Below are 22,026 nucleotides of genomic sequence, written 5' to 3' on the forward strand. Positions count from 1 at the left end.
GAAGGAGGTATTTAGTGTAACGACACTGAGGGAGATTTAGTGTAATGGGGCTTGGGGGGTATTTACTGTGTGGGGTGTACTACTGTGTGTGTGGTGTATTTACCGTGTGGGGGAAGTATTTACTGTGTGTAGGGGTACATTTACTGTGTGGGGGAGGGGTATTTACTGTGTGTGGGAGGGGTATTTACTGTGTGTTGGGGAAATTTATTCTAACAGGCCTGGGGGATATTTACTGTGATGGGGGTATTAAGTATAATAGAGCTGTTGGAGATTTAGTGTAATGGGCCTGGGGGGTATTTACTGTGTGTGGGTGTATTTACTGTGTGGGAGAAGTATTTATTATGTGTGGGGGTGTATTTACTGTGTGTGGGGTATTTTCTGTGTGTGGGGGGGAGATTTACTGTAACGGGCCTGGGAAGTTTACTGTGATGGAGGTATTTAGTTTAATGGGGCTGGGGGAAATTTTGTGTAAATGGGGCTGGGGGGGTATATACTGTGTGTAGGAGGTATTTACTGTGTGTGTGTGGGGGTATTTACTGCGTGGGGGGTAGTTACTGCTGAGGGGTGTTTACTGTTTGGGAGGTATTACTGTGTGTCTGGGAGGTATTTACTGTATGGAGGAGGTATTTATTGTGTGGAGGGTGTATTAGCTGTGTAGGGCATGTATTTAATGTGTGTTTGGAGGTGTATTTACTGTGTGTGGGGGTGTATTTACTATGTGTTAATGAGATTTACTGTAAAGGGCCTGGGGGAGATTTACTGTGATGGGAGTATTTAGTGTTACAGGGCTGGGGAAGATTTAGTTTAACAGTGGCATGATTTGAGGACACAAGTTTGGGGAACAAAGAAGGGACAGATGCAGACAAAATATGGGGATCTGGAGTAATTTGAAGACACAATATGAGGAGGAATGGGTGAGATGGGAGGTATGGGTGCAGACACAGTATGGTGAGTGGTGGTATGGGTGCAGACACAGTATGAGGAGCAAGGGGAAAATGTATTTGGATACCATATGGGAAGCGAGGGTGATGGGATGTGTGCAGGCACAGTATGGGGAGTCAGAGGGATGTGTGAGGAGGAAGCATGGAAAGTGAGAGGGTAAATGTATGAGGAGGGAGGGGAAATGTGTGAGGAGACTATAGGGGGAATAGTGTTAGAAGACAGTATTTGGGAAGAAAAGTGTGAGTGGGCACAGAACAGAGACTGAGTAGTGTGGAAGGTAGCATTGGGGACAGTGTAAGGGCACAGCATACCAAGGAGGGGGAGTCTGGTGAGGGAGCACAGTATAGAAACTGGGCCCTATAGGGAAGACCCAATGTGAAGAGGTGGCCCAGTCTCGAAAGGAGGGGGCAGGATGGAAAGCATGTACCCTAAGAGGGAAAGTGTGGGGGTCATATTTTGTGCAAGGAATATAGTGAAGGGCAATTATTTATTCAGGGGCTTAGTGTAGGGCAGATATTATTCAGGAGTCTTATAAGAACACTGCTATTTTTAAAGGTATTATGTGGGGATGCGTTGCACAAGACCGGAGAAAATGGAAGTCTCCAGAGACGAGCTGTGAATGAGAAAACTCATCATAGGGTCTGGACAATATGAAGAAGAAAAGAAAGAGAACAACTCCAGAGATGTAATTTATAAGGTACCTGGATGTAAATATTTTTTGTGATACTGAATAATTGTAATATTTTTATTTGTTAGGAGCATTAAAGGAATTGTCAAAGTTTATGATGAGTGTGCAGTCATTCTACAACCCCTGGCAAAAATTTTGGAATCACCGGCCTTGGAGGATGTTCATTCAGTTGTTTAATTTTGTAGAAAAAAAGCAGATCACAGACATGGCACAAAACTAAAGTCATTTAAAATGGCAACTTTCTGGCTTTAAGAAACACTAAAAGAAATCAAGAACAAAAAATGTGGTAGTCAGTAATGATTACTTTTTTTTAACCAAGCATAGGGGAAAAATTATGGAGCAACTCAATTATGAGGGAAAAATTATGGAATCATGGAAAGCAAACAAACAAAAAAAAACACTCGAAAACATCACTAGTATTTTGTTGCACCACCTCTGGCTTTTATAACAGCTTGCAGTCTCTGAGGCATGGACTTGTTGAGTGTCAAACAGTACTCTTCATCAATCTGGCTCCAACTTTCTCTGATTGCTATTGCCAGATCAGCTTTGCAGGTTGGAGCTGTGTCATGGACCATTTTCTTCCACTTCCACCAAAGATTTTCAATTGAATTGAGATCCGGACTATTTGCAGGCCATGACATTGACCTTATGTGTCTTTTTTCAAGGAATGTTTTCACAGTTTTTGCTCTATGGCAGGATGCATTATCAGCTTGAAAAATGATTTCATCATCCCCAAACATCCTTTCAATTGATGGGATAAGAAAAGTGTCCAAAATATCAACATAAACTTGTGCTATTATTGAAGATGTAATGACCGCCATCTCTCCAGTGCCTTTACCTCACATACAGCCCTATATCATCAATGACTGTGGAAATTTGCATGTTCTATTCAGGCAGTCATTTTTATAAATCTCATTGGAATGGCACCAAACAAAAGTTCCAGCATCATCACCTTGCCCAATGCAAATTCACGATTCATCACTGAATATGACTTTCATCCAGTCATCCACAGTCCACAATTGCTTTTCCTTAGCCCATTGTAACCTTGTTTTTTTCTGTTTAGGTGTTAATGATGGCTTTTGTTTAGCTAGTCTATATGTAAATCCCATTTCCTTTAGGCGGTTTCTAAGGGTACTGTCACACAGTACCATTTTGATCGCTACGACGGCACGATCCGTGACGTCGCAGCGATCGTATGAATATCGCTCCAGCGTCGTAGACTGCGGTCACACGTTGCAATCACGGCGCTGGAGCGATGCCGAAGTCCCCGGTAACCAGGGTAAACATCGGGTAACTAAGCGCAGGGCCGCGCTTAGTAACCCGATGTTTACCGTGGTTACCAGCGTAAACGTAAAAAAAACAAACAGTACATACTTACATTCCGGTGTCTGTCCCCGGCGTTCTCCTTCTCTCCACTGTGTAAAAGCGCCATAGCCGGCAAGCACAGCGGTGACGTCAGACGTCACCGCTGTGCTCGCTTTCCGGCTGGCAGACGCTCACACAGTGGAGAGAAGCTGAGACGCCGGGGACAGACACCGGAATGTAAGTATGTACTGTTTGTTTTTTTACGTTTACACTGGTAACCACGGTAAACATCGGGTTACTAAGCGCGGCCCTGCGCTTAGTTACCCGATGTTTACCCTGGTTACAAGCGAACACATCGCTGGATCGCTGTCACACACAACGATCCAGCGATGTCAGCGGGTGATCAAGCGACGAAAGAAAGTTCCACACGATCTGCTACGACGTACGATTCTCAGCAGGATCCCTGATCGCTGCTGCGTGTCAGACACTGCGATATCGTAACGATATCGCTAGAACGTCACGAATCGTACCGTCGTAGCGATCAAAATGGTACTGTGTGACAGTACTCTTACAGTTCGGTCACAGACGTTGACTCCAGTTTCCACCCATTCATTCCTCGTTTGTTTTGTTGTGCATTTCCTGTTTTGGAGACATATTGCTTTAAGTTTCTGGTCTTGACACTTTGATCTTCCTTGATCTACCAGTATGTTTGCCTTTAACAACCTTCCCATGTTGTTTGTATTTGGTCCAGATTTTAGACACAGCTGACTGTGAACAACCAACATCTTTTGCAACATTGTGTGATGATTTACCCTCTTTTAAGAGTTTGATACTCCTGTCCTTTGTTTCAATTGACATCTCTCGTGATGGAGCCATGATTCATGTCAGTCCACTTGGTGCAACAGCTCTCCAAGGATTTTCACTATTAATCATCATATAACCTGCAACACCACACAGGTTGTATATTACGCCGTGTGCAGTTGCCCCAAAATACATATCGGACTCACGTCTTGTCGATTGGGCACACGTATACGTGAGCACGTGCGTGATATAATGACAGCTAAAGGTGTGATGGATCCATCAAAATTAAAGACCATACCACGCCACTATAGACAGTTTCATGATTGTGACCCCAAATCCTTCAAGGCATGCGGAATTGACCACATTCAGTGTGGCATTAGAGGTGGCGATGTCAAGCGCATTTTGGCACAACGAGAATGTCGTTGGATCACCACTCTTGGTACCATGACACCCAAAGGCCTAAATGAGGCACATGGATTTTCCTCTTTTCTCTAATATAGTTGTCCCGGATAATTATTTATTTATTTGTCTTCGTCACATTCATGTCAGTTTTTAATTTGGTATCTTTGTTCAAATTTTAGTGTCCTTATGCTTTTGATCATGCCCATGTGATTTTCGATGTTGGGAGCACGCATGAGGGAGAGTGGAAGATTGAAGAATTCCACCAAAGATTTAGGAGTGGAGAACACTAATGGACTAAAGTGGAGTACTCTATCCATATAATATTATGAAGAACATATTTTCTCCTTTGGTTGGACATTTATCTGAATATGACCTGCGGATCTATGTTATTATTTGTCATTGATATGGATCCATATGAAATTTATAGAGGCCACTTTTTTCCACTCTGTGTCCCCATGTTGAATCACTATGTTCATGCCTTTAGTATACCGTATTTTTCGCTTTGTAAGACGCTCCGGATTATAAGACGCACCCCAAATTTTGAGGAGAAAAATAGGAAAAAACTTTTTTTTAATAAATTGAGGGGGCTTCTTATAATCCATGCGTCTTATTGCTTACCAGGGGTTGTGGCTGCGGTGGATCAGGGTCCCAGGGTCGTTGCTGGAGGCAGGAGTGGAGCATTGCTGCAGGCTGGGATGATGGGGTCTGCAGGGGGGCTTCGGTGCTGCATGGGGGCTGCTGTGCTGCAGGCTGGGATGACGGGTGCTGCAGGGGGCTCTGGTGCTGCAGGGGGCTCTGGTGCTGCAGGGGGCTCTGGTACTACAGGGGGCTGTGGTGCTGCAGGGCTGTCTCCAGTGCTGCAGGGCTGTCTCCAGGGCTGTCTCCGGTGCTGCGGGGGGCTCTGGCAACATTTTGTGAAAGACCAGATCCCCCAGCAGTTCGTCCATGCGTTCCTGTATGACTGACTCCGGGAAAATGGCCGCCGGAATCTCGAGAGATGAGATCTCAGTGCTGAAATCTCATCTCCCGAGATTCCGGCGGCCATTTTCCAGGAGTTAGTCATACTAGAACGCATGGACGAACTGCCGGGGGGCTCTGGTCTTTCACAAAATGTCGCCAGAGCCCCCCGCAGCACCGGAGCCTCCAGCATCACCCGGGGCAGCAGCGGACAACCCCGGCAGTGGCGGCGGGTGACAGCGGCGGTGGGCGACAGCGGCGGCGGGCGGTAGCAGCGGCGGACACCCCCTCATCCCAGCCTGTAATGGTAAGCGGTATATCCGCTTTGTTAGACGCACCCACATTTCCCCCCCAAAATACGGTATTTTAGTGCTTTGTTGTTTTTGTGTTTTGTTTTTTTTCGTATGCGGAATAGAATTGTATCTGTAAAATTTATTTATATCATACTTATAGTTTAGTATGTATATTGTTCACTATTCATTTTAGCGCACTTACCACTGTCATTATATAAGGTTTGTTTACTGCGCGGTTTTCCTCTGACGATGTTCAGACAAGTATGATGTCGATCAGTGGAAATATTGGGCTGCGATGCACTGATGTAAGGTGCCTGCGATTTACGCATGCGCAGTAATGGATTTAAACACTTCTATTTAATTAGTTGTTTATTGTGGGGTACCAATTCTTGCACAAAGCACTCGTCACTTTAGGCGCCGGTATACGTCATCTGCTGCTCCTTACCTGTCTCCTGGTGGCGATTCCATGTTGCGTGGTGTGGGTGTGGCGCTGACCCGCTCACGTGACAGGGATCTGGTCGCTGGGATTGAGGCTTGGGATGCGACGATGACGTCTCCCTGTGTTCCACATTAGCGCACCGGTTATAAATTTAATAGTCACATGACCGGATCTAGTTACTATATATATTAGACTGAGATCCCTTATTAGCCACGCCCCCTGAGGAAGCGATTATACACGAACGCAAAATGCGCATTGGGGTACGAATCCAGGATCCAGACTGGCCACTACGGACATTTATGGGTAATTAACCCCTTTATCCTGTTACTAATATGTTACACATTGCGGGGTGTTAGTGTATGATGTGTGATATGGCTAGTGTCATTGTGCCATTGTGATATGTACTTTAATTGTTATGCATCAGAACCAATTGCACATATGCAGAGGCTATAAGTACTTGCTGCCGCAATTTTATAAATATTATGGTCCCGCCTTGTGAACCTGGAGCACTGGTTGCACTTTGGATTTAGTCACTGTTGATAATATGCTTTACTATATATGATGTTTTTAGGTGAAAAATGAATTTTCAATAAATACAATTTAATGTTACTTTTTTGGCCAGTTTTTTGACTCTTGTTTCTCCAATGCTAGCTCTCCAAGGTGTGATCACTCCTTTTTAGATGCAGACTAATGAGCAGATCTAATCTGATGCAGGTGTTATTTTTGGTTATGAAAATTTACAGTATGATTCCATAATTTTTTCCCTATGCTTGGTTAAAAAAAGTAACCATTACTGACTACCACATTTTTTGTTCTTCATTTCTTTTAGTGTTTCTTAAAGCCAGAAAGTTGCCATTTGAAATTACTTTAGTTTTGCGCCATTTCTGTGATCTGCTTTTTTTTCTACAAAATTAAACAACTGATTGAACATCCTCCAAGGCCAATGATTCTATAATTTTTGCCAGGGGTTTTATGTGACTTAAGACTTCTGAATTTTCATAGTGCGCACTACACACTGTCAGGATTCTCTCGTGTCAGCGATTTGCATACATGTGGTCACGTGTCGACTAGACATACAGTACAGACCATTGTTGGAAGACCATTCCCGGTGACTACCTCTTGAAGCTCATCAAGAGAATGCCAAGAGTGTGCAAAGTAGTCATCAAAGCAAAAGGTGGCTACTTTGAAGAACCTAGAATATAAGACGTAATTTCAGTTGTTTCACACTTTTTTGTTAAGTATATAATTCCACGTGTGTTAATTCATAGTTTTGATGCCTTCAGTGTGAATGTACAATTTTCATAGTCATGAAAATGCAGAAAAATCTTTAAATGAGAAGATGTGTCCAAACTTTTGGTCTTTACTGTACGTGGCCTCACTCAATGAAAATGAATCGAGCGAGGCTGGACACATCTAGTTGAAATGTGACCAGAAATATACAAGTCACATACTTGTCAAGGAGAATCCTAAAAGTGTGCAGTGAATGCACTATAAGAATTTAGATGTCTGCAACTACCTATAGTGACTGCAGACTTTCATCTGAAATGTGGACGAGCCCTTAGCCGATCCTAACAGTGTGTAATATACTCACTGTCAGGATTCAGCTCTGTTTGCAGGTTTCATCAGTCATCACATAGCCAGTTCACTCATATGTGATTTTCATACTTATTGTCATGTGACGAGCTTCTCTTCCTGCTTTTCTCAATTTTTTACTGAACATTGAATTATGGCGAGCAGCTTGCCTATGAGATTTCAGAAATCTCATGCACACATTAGGTTTTTGTGTGATCAGTATTTTGTGCTTTGCAGTGTTTTTTTTTTTTTACATAGAGCATGTCACTTCTTTGAGCGTTTTTCCAGCGTTTTTTCAGCGTTTTTCAACCATTGACTTTAATGTGTGGTGAAAAAACGCTGCAAATACACTAGGTTGACTTCTCTTGCAGCGTATTTGCTGCAGAAAAGTCAAGGACAGCCGGATGTGATGTCACACTCGGCTCTGCTACATCTAGATGGCAGGCTGCATGATGCCTTCATGCAGCCTGTCATCCAGCAGCAGACCCCCCATTCACTTGAATGGGAGGGTCCGACATTAGTGTTTGACATGCTGTCATATCATACCTCCCAACCGTCCCGATTTCAGCGTGACAGTCCCGCTTTGGCACCGGGGTCCCGCTGTCCCGCTTCGGGCATTTAAAATCCCGAATTTGCGGCCGCCGGTGAAGCCCCGCCCACTTCCGGGACGTAGAGAGAGCCCGATTAGTACCCGCTGTTCGTTCCGTTCCCTGGGACTGCGTTGTAGCCACGCCCCCTTGAGTTGCCTCACCGCCCGCCTCCGGCTTCCTCCTCAACTATAGACGTGGGCGGACTCTGAGGACAGAGCGGCAGCACCCGGACTGGTTTCTGGCACGGGGGCAGAGTTGTGAGACACTCCGTGTCTGTGTGACCGCGGGAGCAGCGAGCGGATCTCCAGACTGCATACCTCCCAACCGTCCCGATTTCAGCGTGACAGTCCCGCTTTGGCACCGGGGTCCCGCTGTCCCGCTTTGGGCATTTAAAATCCCGAATTTGCGGCCGCCGGTGAAGCCCCGCCCACTTCCGGGACGTAGAGAGAGCCCGATTAGTACCCGCTGTTCGTTCCGTTCCCTGGGACTGCGTTGTAGCCACGCCCCCTTGAGTTGCCTCACCGCCCGCCTCCGGCTTCCTCCTCAACTATAGACGTGGGCGGACTCTGAGGACAGAGCGGCAGCACCCGGACTGGTTTCTGGCACGGGGGCAGAGTTGTGAGACACTCCGTGTCTGTGTGACCGCGGGAGCAGCGAGCGGATCTCCAGACTGTAAGTGAATGTATGTGTCTCTCCCCCTCTCCATGCAGCGCTGCCCTGCTGCGGTTACAGCAGAGACTCTGACAGCATAGGAGGACTGACAAACTAAACTTTGTCTCCCCATGGTGCGCGCACCCCGCTCCCACTCTCCCCCTGGTACCCATCCATCGGATTCTCCACCAACCTGGTGCAGCACCCCTTACATTCTATGGGGGCTGCCACCTGCCTGCGTTACATTCTATGGGGGCTGCCACCTGCCTGCGTTACATTCTATGGGGGCTGCCACCTGCCTGCGTTACATTCTATGGGGGCTGTGCAGCATTATATTCTATGGGGCTGTGCTGTATTACATTCTATGGGGACTGAGCTGTAATGCTGGATACAGCAGTCAGCGGCGCAGCTGGATGACACCATTCAGCGCCGTGGGAGTGGAAGCTGCCGGCTGCTGCGAGGGAGCGCGGTGAAAGGTGTTTGTGTGTACTGATGGAGAAGGCAATGATGGGGGTGGGGTAACCATGTGTGGCCATTATACTGCACCCAGCATTGTGTGGGGCCATTATACTGTACCCAGCATTGTGTGGCCATTATACTATACCCAGCATCGTGTGGGGCCATTATACTGTACAAAGCATCATGTGGCGCCATTATACTGTATGGACCATCACGTGGGGCAAGTATACTGTACGCAGCATCATGTGGGGCCATTATACAGTATGGAGCATAATGTGGCCAATGGCCATTGTACAGTATGGAGCGTCGTGTGTGGCCATATTTTTTTGTTCATAATTATTGTTAACGAAACATTGTGATCAGAAGTGCTAAATGGGTGTGGTTGGGGCGTGGCTAGTTGTGAAATGGGTGTGGCCTAAAATTTGCCGCGGCGCGCTAAGCGCGCCGCTGACTTTGTCCCTCTTTCCCTTCCCCTAAAGTTGGGAGGTATGGTCATATGCATGACAGTGCGGCAAACACTGCTTTTGATCGGCGGGGAAGCTGTGATCGGAGGTGTAAACTCACCTCCGACCACTGGTGTCAGCTGATGGGACTACTGATCCCATCCTCTGACACCTGCTAATGCTAATTACAGTGACAGCAGGAGCGGTGGATGGGAGTATTCATCTGCCGCTCCTGCGGTATAAATAGATAATTAAAAAAAAACAGCGTGGGTTCCCCCAAAATTTTGATAACCAGCCAGACAAAACTCACTGTGGGGGGGTGCCAGCTGTCAGCTTCAGCAAGGCTACTATCAAGAATAGAGAGGTCCTCACACTTTTTTTTTAATTATTTAAATAAATAATTTTTAAAAACGGTGTGGGGTCCCCCCCATTTCTGACAACCAGCCTTGCTAAAGCTCACAGCTGGGGCTGGTATTCTCGGGCTGGTAAGGGGCCATTGATAAAATTAATAAAAATAAAATAAAAAAGCAAAAGTATACTTCCTGATCCGTTGTAGTCCAATATAACGAGTGTCCCACGCAGTATCTGGGGGAGATAAAGCTTACAACCCGGAGCGCTGCTAATGCGGCCACCCCTGGCTGTAAGCTACTGGGGAATGAATGAGACGGAGCGGGTGCAGGCTCAGTAACTAGCGGTGACCTGAGGTAACCTCTGCACCGTGCGTGGGAAAATGCCGGGGAAGAGGATACAGCAGGTAATGTATCTATTCTATTCTATCTATCCTATCAATCTATATTCTATCAATCTATCTATTCTATCTATCCACAGGAAGTTGGATTTTTTTCTCTGTGTGCACTCAACTTTATTGGCATGAACAAAGAGAAAAAAAAACGCTTGAAAAAAACACACCAAAAATGCACCTAAACCTGTGTTTTTGGCGCAGCTTCTTTCCTGCCAAGATGATCAGGTTTTGCTGCAGAACAAAAACGCCCTGTGTGAACTTACCCTTAGACATACTCAGTGGAACGGTGCGCTGTCCGATACCAAATCTTCTGCATAGGAAATACTATATGCTCTGCAATATTTTGTAAATATTTAGCAAACATTTTTCTCTTGCATTGTTGCTGCCCTGACAATAGTCAGGTATTTCTGGTACATCTAATCCTAATAATTGGAAGCCATTCGGTTTCTTTTGAATGCATTACATATTGAATAGAACTGAGTCGACAGGTTGTTTATGGAAAGCAATTAAAATGTTATATGATATTGTTGTCCGTTGTTATGGAAGGGGGAATACCTTCAACCTTAGAATGTTCTGATTCATTTTCCTATTCAATGGATGCTAAGGTGTGCCAAGTAAAAGCTCACGGCTTAGAGAGATTCCAATGTGTATTAATGAAATTGGAGATATAGAACAGATCTAAAGGTACAACAGTGAAAACACATGGGAAACACAATACCAATTCAGAATGTGTTCATTCATGTCATTAAATGAACATTAAAGCAAAATATTCAAAGAATGTATGATTTTGGCTGTGAGACATTTAAGAAGAAAATTCTCTCTCTTCTTTCTGTTTCTTGCATGTAACACTTTGTCTCTTCCTCTTCACTGACTGACTACTTTTCCTCCTAATTAGCTCCTCCCATAACTACTGGCTCCACCCACGCCCTCTACCTAGTTACCCTCTCCAGTCTGGGATGAGGCCATCCTCCCTTAGGGTACACCCAGATGCCCTGACTGGAGTGTTGTGGTGTTGGATGCTGGGGTGGAGTCCCGGTTAGTGTCCCCTCATTACCCGAGAGCAGAGTCCCACACCTCTGGATGAGGTGCAGTACCTCTGTGGCGACCAGACCTCAGGGGCCCCACACTTGCACCAATGCATTTAAATTAGGGCAACTATGTATTTAGTCAAAAGTGTTCTACCTTTTTGTGCCTTCAGCTCCCATACAGAACTATGTATCTCCATGGTAACAAGAAATACCGCTTGTGTGGTCTGAAGTAAATACTTGATTGAAAGAGGTGCCTGTTACCATGGAGACACATAGATTTGCACTGCATCTATACTACATTTTTAATGAAGAAGATTTTCAAAGTTAATCATTCATTCTAGATTCATTACGTCTTAAAAAGACGTTAAAGGGTAGTCCAATACTGATACTGATTGGTCTAATTGCTTTACTAATATACTTTAATAACAAATTCCCTTTCATTCACTCTCTACTCTATATAACTGAGTTATTTTTTTTACCAACTTCCTGTTTGATGATATTTCACTTGAGAATCCACAATGCAATGCACTACATCAGGGTCAGAGTCTGTGATCACTGCTGCAACCTGCGTCCCCAACCTGAAACAAAGCATCATCAGGGACGTTCATTTCAGGGGCTGGGTTGCTCCCTGCTCTACTGAGCATGTGTCAGCTGTCAATTTCCATGTATGCCTAGTAGGATCTTGTCAATGTGCAATATTCTTTTTAATGCATAGTGACAGTGCACTCCCTCGCCAGCTCTGATGAGAAGTATCATGGGCCGACAAGAAAGAGCACTGTCCATAATCTTATAAATGTGCCCCTTCTGTGTACTGTGTAATGGCTGTGTCTGACTGTACAGGAACATGGTCTAATCATACCACATCTCCTGGGCAGGAGAAGAAGGAAAAGAGAGGATACAGATAGCATGGCACGGGACTGCAGCTGATTCTATTTGTGAGGTAAAACTTTACTGTATTTATACAATGTTTTATCTGAAAGAAGGAATCACCTGCAATCCCATGCTGGTATAACTGTATGATCTATTGCTTCGTTTTGCGTCCTCCCCTGCCCAGGAGCTGTGGTATGATCAGACCATGCTCCTGTATGGTCAGACTCAGCCATTACACAGTACACAGCAGGGGCACATTTATAAGATTATCTCAGCACAGGAACATTTTTTATCACATCCAATTGTGGAAATTATTATTATTCCAAGATCTATTGATTAACATGAACTTTGTTTTTTTAGGGACCACATTACATTTGAAGGGCCTTTGAGGGGTCTATATGACAGAAAATACCCAAAGGTGACACCATCCTAAAAACTGCACCCCTCAAAGTGCTCAAAACCACATTCAAGAAGTTTATTAACGTGACAGGTGCTTCACAGGAACTGAAGCAATGTGGAAGGAAAAATTTACTTTAGACACAATTTTTTTTTATTTTCATAAGGGTAACAGGAGAAAATAGACCCTAAAAATTTTCCATTGTGTTAGAATGAGGATCTTTATTTTGCACTAGGAATAATTAGAAAAAAAAATAACAACATGTGTTCACTGTAATTTTAAAACCTAGTATAGATATGAGTTAATGCTCATACACTACTTGATGCATCACTGGTTAAATTTGTACTTACTTGCTTAGGTTACTTCATACAAAAGGTTGTCATTTTACAATCAAAGTTTCTGAGCTCTAAAGTGACACCCTTTGAAAGAGTAAATATAGGGATATGCCTAAAATATGTCAGGTATGCTGGATTCAATTCTAGGTGTGGTGAACTGAGCCTACATAATACTAATGGGGAAGTTGTGCAATATCAAATTCTATCAACAGCAGGACCTCAAAATGTAACTGTACTCAAAGGAAAGCTTTTCATGAAGGGAGTGTCAAGTATCACAACATTTATGCTGATGTTGCAACCCCTATCACAAGTCAAATGAAAAATCATCAGCTTTAGGTTAAAATCGGGCTATCTTGGCCTTAAAGGGCTTAATAGGGTAAAACAAGTGATCATTTATCCACAACATATGTGATAACTCATTGACCGGTGAGGATCTAAACCCTGGGACAACATCAATCAGCAGACCAGGAAATTTGTATCCCTTTTAGCCAAAACACCACTCTATTCATTCTCTAAAACCCCAGCCAGCTTGGTTCTCCAGCCAGCATATTGATCAGATGCAAGGGCCCCTGTAATATTGCTAGATGCTAAAAAGTATTTCCTACTGTAGAAAAAAAATACAAATAAAATACATAAATCTTATAGATAATGCAGTAATACTGGAAATCAGTCATCAGGTTTTTTCTACCTCATTTGGAAGCAGCATGATATAGGCAAAGAGACCCTGAATCCAACAATGTATCACTTAGATTACTGGGTGCAGCAGTTGTGGCAGTTGTGACACAGAGTTCATGGATGTAGAATGCACCAGAGCTGAGAAAGCTAACCCTGTCCACACCAGACTCTGTATGTACAGTGTATTGACAGTGAGCTGCTTATCACAGGAGGTGGCAAAGTGGAACCAGTGTTCCTGTGTCACCTAGTCACAGCAATGATAAAGTCCTAGTGATAAAACCTTTCATGTAAGCAAACAACAGCACACAGCGTGATCAGTGACACATAGTTGAAATCTGTGTTTTTACCCCTACATCATGTTGTCCTTTAATAGTCATACAGTTACCAAATAACAAATATCACTATATTGTTTCTTAATAAAGTCCACTATACTAAAAATAATATACCAATAAATCCCGCCATACTTTAACATATATTATCACCACATAGTAACTGAATATATTACTGATGTAACCACCATGCAGTTGTTGAACAAAACCCTCTATATCAAGACTAACAGTAACAACACTACCACATTCAAGGAATTATTATAGTCCCACTATGACCATATATTATCACCACATAGTGAATGACTGTAACCACCACTGTGTTACTGAAGAAAATCCACTACAGTAAGACCAATATACACTGCTCAAAAAAATAAAGGGAACACTTAACAACACAATGTAATTCCAAGTCAATCACAATTTTGTGAAACCAACATATCCAGTGATGAAGCAACACCGATTGTGAATCAATTTCTCATGCTGTTGTGCAAATGGAACAGACAACAGGAAGAAATAATAGGCAATTTCCAAGACAATCCCTAAGGAGTTGTTCTGCAGGTGGTGACCAAAGACCATTTCTCTGTTCTCATCCTTTTTGGCTGTTTTTTTGTCACTTTTGCATTTGGTCATTACTCTCATCCCTAAAGGTTCAGTAGCAACTGATAGAAGTTGCTTAGGTAGTGCAGCTCATCCAGGATGGCACATCAATGCGAGCTGTGTCAAGAAGGGTAGCTATACCTGTCAGCACAGTGTCCAAGAAGAGGTTATTTGGCGTGCACTCAGCCTGAATTAAGGTGAAGTGCTGGTGTAATGGACCAGTGGTCCTAATAGCAGAATTATCAAAATTCACCGCACTCTCTAGTGGATTGATTATGCAAAGGATTATATTAGTTTATTGAGAGCGTAACAGAATATTACAGTATATGCGATAAACAACGTTTCGGCTCAACCAGAGCCTTTGTCACGTGTTCGCTGTAGAAAAAAGAAATACGCAAAAACAACAAAATAAAGTAAATAACATGAAATAATACAACAATTTGTAAAAACAATAATGGGTCATCCTAGAGGTAAGGAGAAGGAGAGAAGAGACATGTCCACCAACAGACATACGAGGACGTCTATGAAAGTGACGACCAGGGATCGAACATCGGTGTAAATACAAAAAAATCCTGTGCATCCTGTGGATAGGAATAGTAATAGCATAGTGAGTGCCACTTATGAGATATATATAAAAAAATGCAGGAGAAAGGAAATAATAAGAGTGCAGGCGCCACATATTACATACATTCCAATCATTATATATCCGGATTCACAAAATTGTAAGTGCCAACAGAGCCTGTCATAAGAAATAGTCGCACAGGTAATTACCTTATTTTGATTACAGATTAGTGCGCAGAGAGGGAAGAGTCTCAGCGGTGCAAATACGTTCTGTAGAAAAGTGGACAAGGGTTAGCTGGAGTGGTTTATTGGAAAAAGTGCCCATAGAAGCTGACAAGATACCTTAAGCAATGTAATGGATATGCCTATGCCTATAGAGGCTCCCTTCAGACGGTGTGGACCTGTGTAAGGCAAGCAATATGTATATGGTACTCCTGTATGTGACCAGTATTAATGCAGAGGGAGAGGTATAGGAATAGTAAGGTGTTACCTGTATTATTCAGATTAAGAGCGACGCTCCCGCGCTGTGCTCTGGTGCAGCGTGTGCCTGGTCTGTGGCAGGGACGGCGTGCATGTCTTTAATGTCCGCCGCACCAGAAGTAGATGGTGCGGACCGGAAGTGACATGTCGCTGCTCTGTGGGACCTCAGTGCGCAAGCGCAGCTCCTGGTTGTAGCAACCTTGTAACTATGCGCTGCCTGCAGCTCAGAATAGGGCACTATATAACATAATTAAGGCCAGATGGAGATATTATGCGGCCAGATGAGGATATAGTCCGGTCTGGGGACTATATGTAGCAACCTTGTAACTACGCACTACCTGCAACTAAGAATGGGGCACTGTATAACATAATTAAAGGCCAGATGGAGATATTATGCGGCCAGATGGGGATATTATGCGGTCTGGGGACTATATGATGGCTGTAATTGATCAGAGTGTGTGGTACCTACCCGGGATGTTAGAATAGGTGTATTTATAATGAAATAAAAGCTACAAAAATTAATAACCTAAAACAAGCTATTAAAAGCTATGGGGCTCAGGGCAACTCACCCAATCTAGTAGAAGATAAGCAGTCAAATGCTAGCGAGTCTGAAAGAGAAATACAGTTGTAAAATGGATTCGATTAAATAGAATTAATGCTCACACCAGCCAATCAATCTCCCTGTTAAGTCCCTTGGGAGTCAGGGTATCCAATTTATATATCCAGTGTGTCTCGCGGGCCTTAAGAAGTTTGATATGATCGCCCCCTCTTCTTGGACGAGGGACATGCTCAATAACTTGAAACTTGAGCTGGGCCACAGTATGTCTTGATTTGGTGAAATGATCTGGTAGGGGTAACCAATTTTTACCGCATCTAATCGTGGACTTGTGGCTAGCAATTCTGTCCCTAATGTGCTGCGTGGTTTCCCCTATGTACAGGAGACCACATGGGCATTTTATTAAAAATACGACAAAATTGGAGTCGCAAGTATGAAATCCACGTACTGGATATGACTTTCCAGTTCTTGGGTGGGTTATGGTATCAGATTTGATCACGTTTGAACAGGCTGCACAATTTAGGCAAGGGAAAGTGCCATTACGCCGAGTGCTCAATAATCTCTGCGTAGTAGTAGGTCGCCTGCTGCCAACATCTGCCCTCACGAGTTTGTCCCTAATGTTGGGAGGTCTTTTGTTACACATCAAGGCTGGTTCCTTGAAAGGAGGGATAGTGGGGTAAGCTTTTGCTAGGAGTGGCCAATGTCTCCTGATGATGGAATGTATTTTGGGTACCAGCGGGTGAAATACATGTACAAAAGGAATCGCATAGTTACAAGGTTGCTATAACCAGGAGCTGCGCTTGCGCAGTGAGGTCCCACAGAGCAGCGACATGTCACTTCCGGTCCGCACCATCTACTTCCGGTGTGGCGGACATTAAAGACATGCACGCCGTCCCTGCCACAGACCAGGCACACGGTGCACCAGAGCACAGCGCGGGAGCGTCGCTCTTAATCTGAATAATACAGGTAACAACTTACTATTCCTATACCTCTCCCTCTGCATTAATACTGGTCACATACAGGAGTACCATATACATATTGCTTGCCTTACACAGGTCCACACCGTCTGAAGGGAGCCTCTATAGGCATAGGCATATCCATTACATTGCTTAAGGTATCTTGTCAGCTTCTATGGGCACTTTTTCCAATAAATCACTCCAGCTAACCCTTGTCCACTTTTCTACAGAGCGTATTTGCACCGCTGAGACTCTTCCCTCTCTGCGCACTAATCTGTAATCAAAATAAGGTAATTACCTGTGCGACTATTTCTTATGACAGGCTATGTTGGCACTTACAATTTTGTGAATCCGGATATATAATGATTGGAATGTATGTAATATGTGGCGCCTGCACTCTTATTATTTCCTTTCTCCTGCATTTTTTTATATATATCTCATAATTGGCACTCACTATGCTATTACAATTCCTATCCACAGGATGCACAGGATTTTTTTGTATTTACACCGATGTTCGATCCCTGGTCGTCACTTTCATAGACGTCCTCGTATGTCTGTTGGTGGACATGTCTCTTCTCTCCTTCTCCTTACCTCTAGGATGACCCATTATTGTTTTTACAAATTGTTGTATTATTTCATGTTATTTACTTTATTTTGTTGTTTTTGCGTATTTCTTTTTTCTACAGCGAACACGTGACAAAGGCTCTGGTTGATAAACGTTGTTTATCGCATATACTGTAATATTCTGTTGCGCTCCCAATAAACTAATATAATCCTTTGCATAATCAATCCACTAGAGAGTGCGGTGAATTTTGATAATTCTGCTATTAGGACCACTCATCCATTACACCAGCACCTCACCTTAATTCAGGCTGAGCGCACGCCAAATAACCTCTTCTTACTACTATTATTATTGGTAGTTGCACCGGCCTTTCCTTATAACATCATTGCAACATTCCCATGTCTACTGACACATTTGCGTATGATGTGGCCACAAGTTCTGATATACTGTCCCATGTGACAGGTTCTAGTGAATTCCTAAGGACCCCAGTGAATGAACTGAGGACCAGGGATTTTGAGAAGGAAAAACTTAGGCTCATCTCCTACGACCTTCATTGTACAACCCTAGCGGAGTACCACAGGCAAAACAAAATACCTAGGGGACTCAGGTGCAATTTACATCCCACCCTTTTTTCTGACAACCCTGAGTATTGTGAGTATTGTGAGAAATACAAGAGGATCCTTAATAAGTGTTCTCTTGATATTATTATACTAACGGTAGAATTCCTCCAGAAAGCAATAGCGGAGACTAAACAGAATATTCAGATTATAGAGACACAGCTTTCAACTACCCTTTCTTCCACTGAGTGGTCTGACCTCAAGACCAAGACAGAGAAGGCTCTTGCAGATCACCAGAAGGTCCTACAGGAGCGCAAAAGACTTAAATTTCAATGAGATTCCGAGGATTACGCCAACAACAAAGTCTACAAATGGACCGACTCCTCTACCTCCACTTGGCGCAGATCAAGATATCAACGCAGAAATGGTTCCTACAGTTCTGAAAGCGACTCCTCGACCCACTCCAGCCGTCGGCATTTTTTATCCAAGGAACGCAGGGGAGGACATCGCGAAGGAGACCCACAAGGGGAGCAAAACGAAAGAATGACGAGATCACAGGTGAGACCACGAACCTAGTGATCAATATATCGGACCATCTTCTTTCCCCCGCAGAGTTCTCAGTGCTCCAAAAGGGGCTGTCGTTCTGTCCGACACCAAATTGGGACGCTTTGCAACTGAAAAAGGACTTGGAGAACTTCTATCGGACAATTAGATTAAAGACTCATTTTGGTCTGAATACAAATTATACTCGGGCTCCAGTATTTCCAACGGGGGTTGTTACACCACCGGCACTATCTATCACCACCCTTGGGCTCCGGAATCGGAGCAACTTCTATCCTCCTAAGACCTACCATGCTACAGAAACCTTTATTTCTCTAGTGGACCATGAGGTCGACTCTCTTATACACCAACAACGTCTTGGTCTATTTCCTCCTCACTCCAATCTCTCTTCCACTGAGAAACAAGCTCTGTCCTCCCTTCACACCAATACATCAATTATAGTGAAGCCGGCAGATAAAGGTGCAGCTATTGTAGTAATGAACCGCACACAGTACATAAGTGAGATTAATCGACAACTAGCTGATACCAATACTTATGACATCATACCAAGGGATCCAGTTGCAACCATTAGCCACAAAATCAAAACTGTGATCGATACATATCTGACTCAACATACTATTGATCAGAAAACAGCAACTTTCCTTACTAATCCCCATCCTGTGACACCGGTCTTCTACATATTACCCAAAATCCACAAATCACTACTGAACCCCCCTGGCCGACCTATAGTAGCTTCAACAGATTCTGTCCTGTCTCCTCTGTCTGTCTTTCTGGAGAGGATACTCACACCACTGGTCAAGTCCACCCGATCCTTTCTTTTGGATACCGGACATTTTCTTGACATCATCAAATGGCTTGACAAGGTACCACCCAACAGTACCTTGGTCACACTTGACGTCAATAGCCTCTACACGTCAATTCAACACACTAAAGGCATCGAGGCGACTAAACATCTATTATGTCAGTCTTCAATATCAGAAGATTCCACACAATTCTGCTTAGACCTACTCACCCTGGAGCTCTATGAGAACTACTTTTTGTTCGAGGATACCTTCTACATCCAGAAGTGCGGTACCGCAATGGGTTTGAACGTTGCGCCGGCTTATGCCAACGCATTTATGAACCACTTTGAAATAACTCATGTGTTCACTAACAACCTTTTCTTACAGCACGTTCTATGTTATCACCGATACATTGATGACATTTTTCTCATTTGGACTGGTACCTCTGACGCATTAACATCCTTCCACTCCCACCTAAACTCTGTCCTCCCGGAGCTCCAATTCACTATTCATTATAACACCAACTCAGTACCCTTTTTGGACACCGAGGTCCTCAAGGATATTGATGGTAGCCTTTCCACGGATGTGTATTGCAAACCCACTGACCGCAACAGCCTTTTGCACTACACCAGCTGCCATCCACGTTCATTAAAAAATAGCCTGCCAAGTTCCCAGCTCAATAAGATAGCTCGTATCGTTTCCAACCCAGTGACACTAAACGACAGATTGGACACCATGACCTCTAAATTTCAAGCACGATGCTATCCTTCAAAACTCCTTACCGAGGAGAAAACACGCATCCTTTCACCACCATCACCTCGGCCCCCGAGTAACACACGAGAAAGGATTCCTTTTGTACATGTATTTCACCCGCTGGTACCCAAAATACATTCCATCATCAGGAGACATTGGCCACTCCTAGCAAAAGCTTACCCCACTATCCCTCCTTTCAAGGAACCAGCCTTGATGTGTAACAAAAGACCTCCCAACATTAGGGACAAACTCGTGAGGGCAGATGTTGGCAGCAGGCGACCTACTACTACGCAGAGATTATTGAGCACTCGGCGTAATGGCACTTTCCCTTGCCTAAATTGTGCAGCCTGTTCAAACGTGATCAAATCTGATACCATAACCCACCCAAGAACTGGAAAGTCATATCCAGTACGCGGATTTCATACTTGCGACTCCAATTTTGTCATATATTTAATAAAATGCCCATGTGGTCTCCTGTACATAGGGGAAACCACGCAGCACATTAGGGACAGAATTGCTAGCCACAAGTCCACGATTAGATGCGGTAAAAATTGGTTACCTCTACCAGATCATTTCACCAAATCAAGACATACTGTGGCCCAGCTCAAGTTTCAAGTTATTGAGCATGTCCCTCGTCCAAGAAGAGGGGGCGATCATATCAAACTTCTTAAGGCCCGCGAGACACACTGTATATAAAAATTGGATACCCTGACTCCCAAGGGACTTAACAGGGAGATTGATTGGCTGGTGTGAGCATTAATTCTATGTAATCGAATCCATTTTACAACTGTATTTCTCTTTCAGACTCGCTAGCATTTGACTGCTTATCTTCTACTAGATTGGGTGAGTTGCCCTGAGCCCCATAGCTTTTAATAGCTTTTAATTACTTGTTTTAGGTTATTAATTTTTGTAGCTTTTATTTCATTATAAATACACCTATTCTAACATCCCGGGTAGGTACCACACACTCTGATCAATTACAGCCATCATATAGTCCCCAGACCGCATAATATCCCCATCTGGCCGCATAATATCTCCATCTGGCCTTTAATTATGTTATACAGTGCCCCATTCTTAGTTGCAGGTAGTGCGTAGTTACAAGGTTGCTACATATAGTCCCCAGACCAGACTATATCCTCATCTGGCCGCATAATATCTCCATCTGGCCTTAATTATGTTATATAGTGCCCTATTCTGAGCTGCAGGCAGCGCATAGTTACAAGGTTGCTATAACCAGGAGCTGCGCTTGCGCACTGAGGTCCCACAGAGCAGCGACATGTCACTTCCGGTCCGCACCATCTACTTCTGGTGCGGCGGACATTAAAGACATGCACGCCGTCCCTGCCACAGACCAGGCACACGCTGCACCAGAGCACAGCGCGGGAGCGTCGCTCTTAATCTGAATAATACAGGTAACACCTTACTATTCCTATACCTCTCCCTCTGCATTAATACTGGTCACATACAGGAGTACCATATACATATTGCTTGCCTTACACAGGTCCACACCGTCTGAAGGGAGCCTCTATAGGCATAGGCATATCCATTACATTGCTTAAGGTATCTTGTCAGCTTCTATGGGCACTTTTTCCAATAAACCACTCCAGCTAACCCTTGTCCACTTTTCTACAGAACGTATTTGCACCGCTGAGACTCTTCCCTCTCTGCGCACTAATCTGTAATCAAAATAAGGTAATTACCTGTGCGACTATTTCTTATGACAGGCTCTGTTGGCACTTACAATTT

At 43.9% G+C, this 22,026-nt stretch overlaps 1 long non-coding RNA gene across 1 annotated transcript in view; it reads left to right on the forward strand.

Moving 5' to 3' along the window:
• The window catches only part of LOC143774460 (uncharacterized), a 32,121-nt gene that overhangs the window by 9,670 nt on the left and 425 nt on the right, over positions 1-22,026 (forward strand). The window contains exons 2-3 of the long non-coding RNA XR_013215538.1: positions 21,085-21,123; positions 21,913-21,972. This is a non-coding gene — a long non-coding RNA (uncharacterized LOC143774460). The remainder of the gene's footprint in view (positions 1-21,084; positions 21,124-21,912; positions 21,973-22,026) is intronic.

This window comes from Ranitomeya variabilis, chromosome 1 (genome assembly GCF_051348905.1).
Source record: "Ranitomeya variabilis isolate aRanVar5 chromosome 1, aRanVar5.hap1, whole genome shotgun sequence".
NCBI lineage: Eukaryota > Metazoa > Chordata > Amphibia > Anura > Dendrobatidae > Ranitomeya > Ranitomeya variabilis.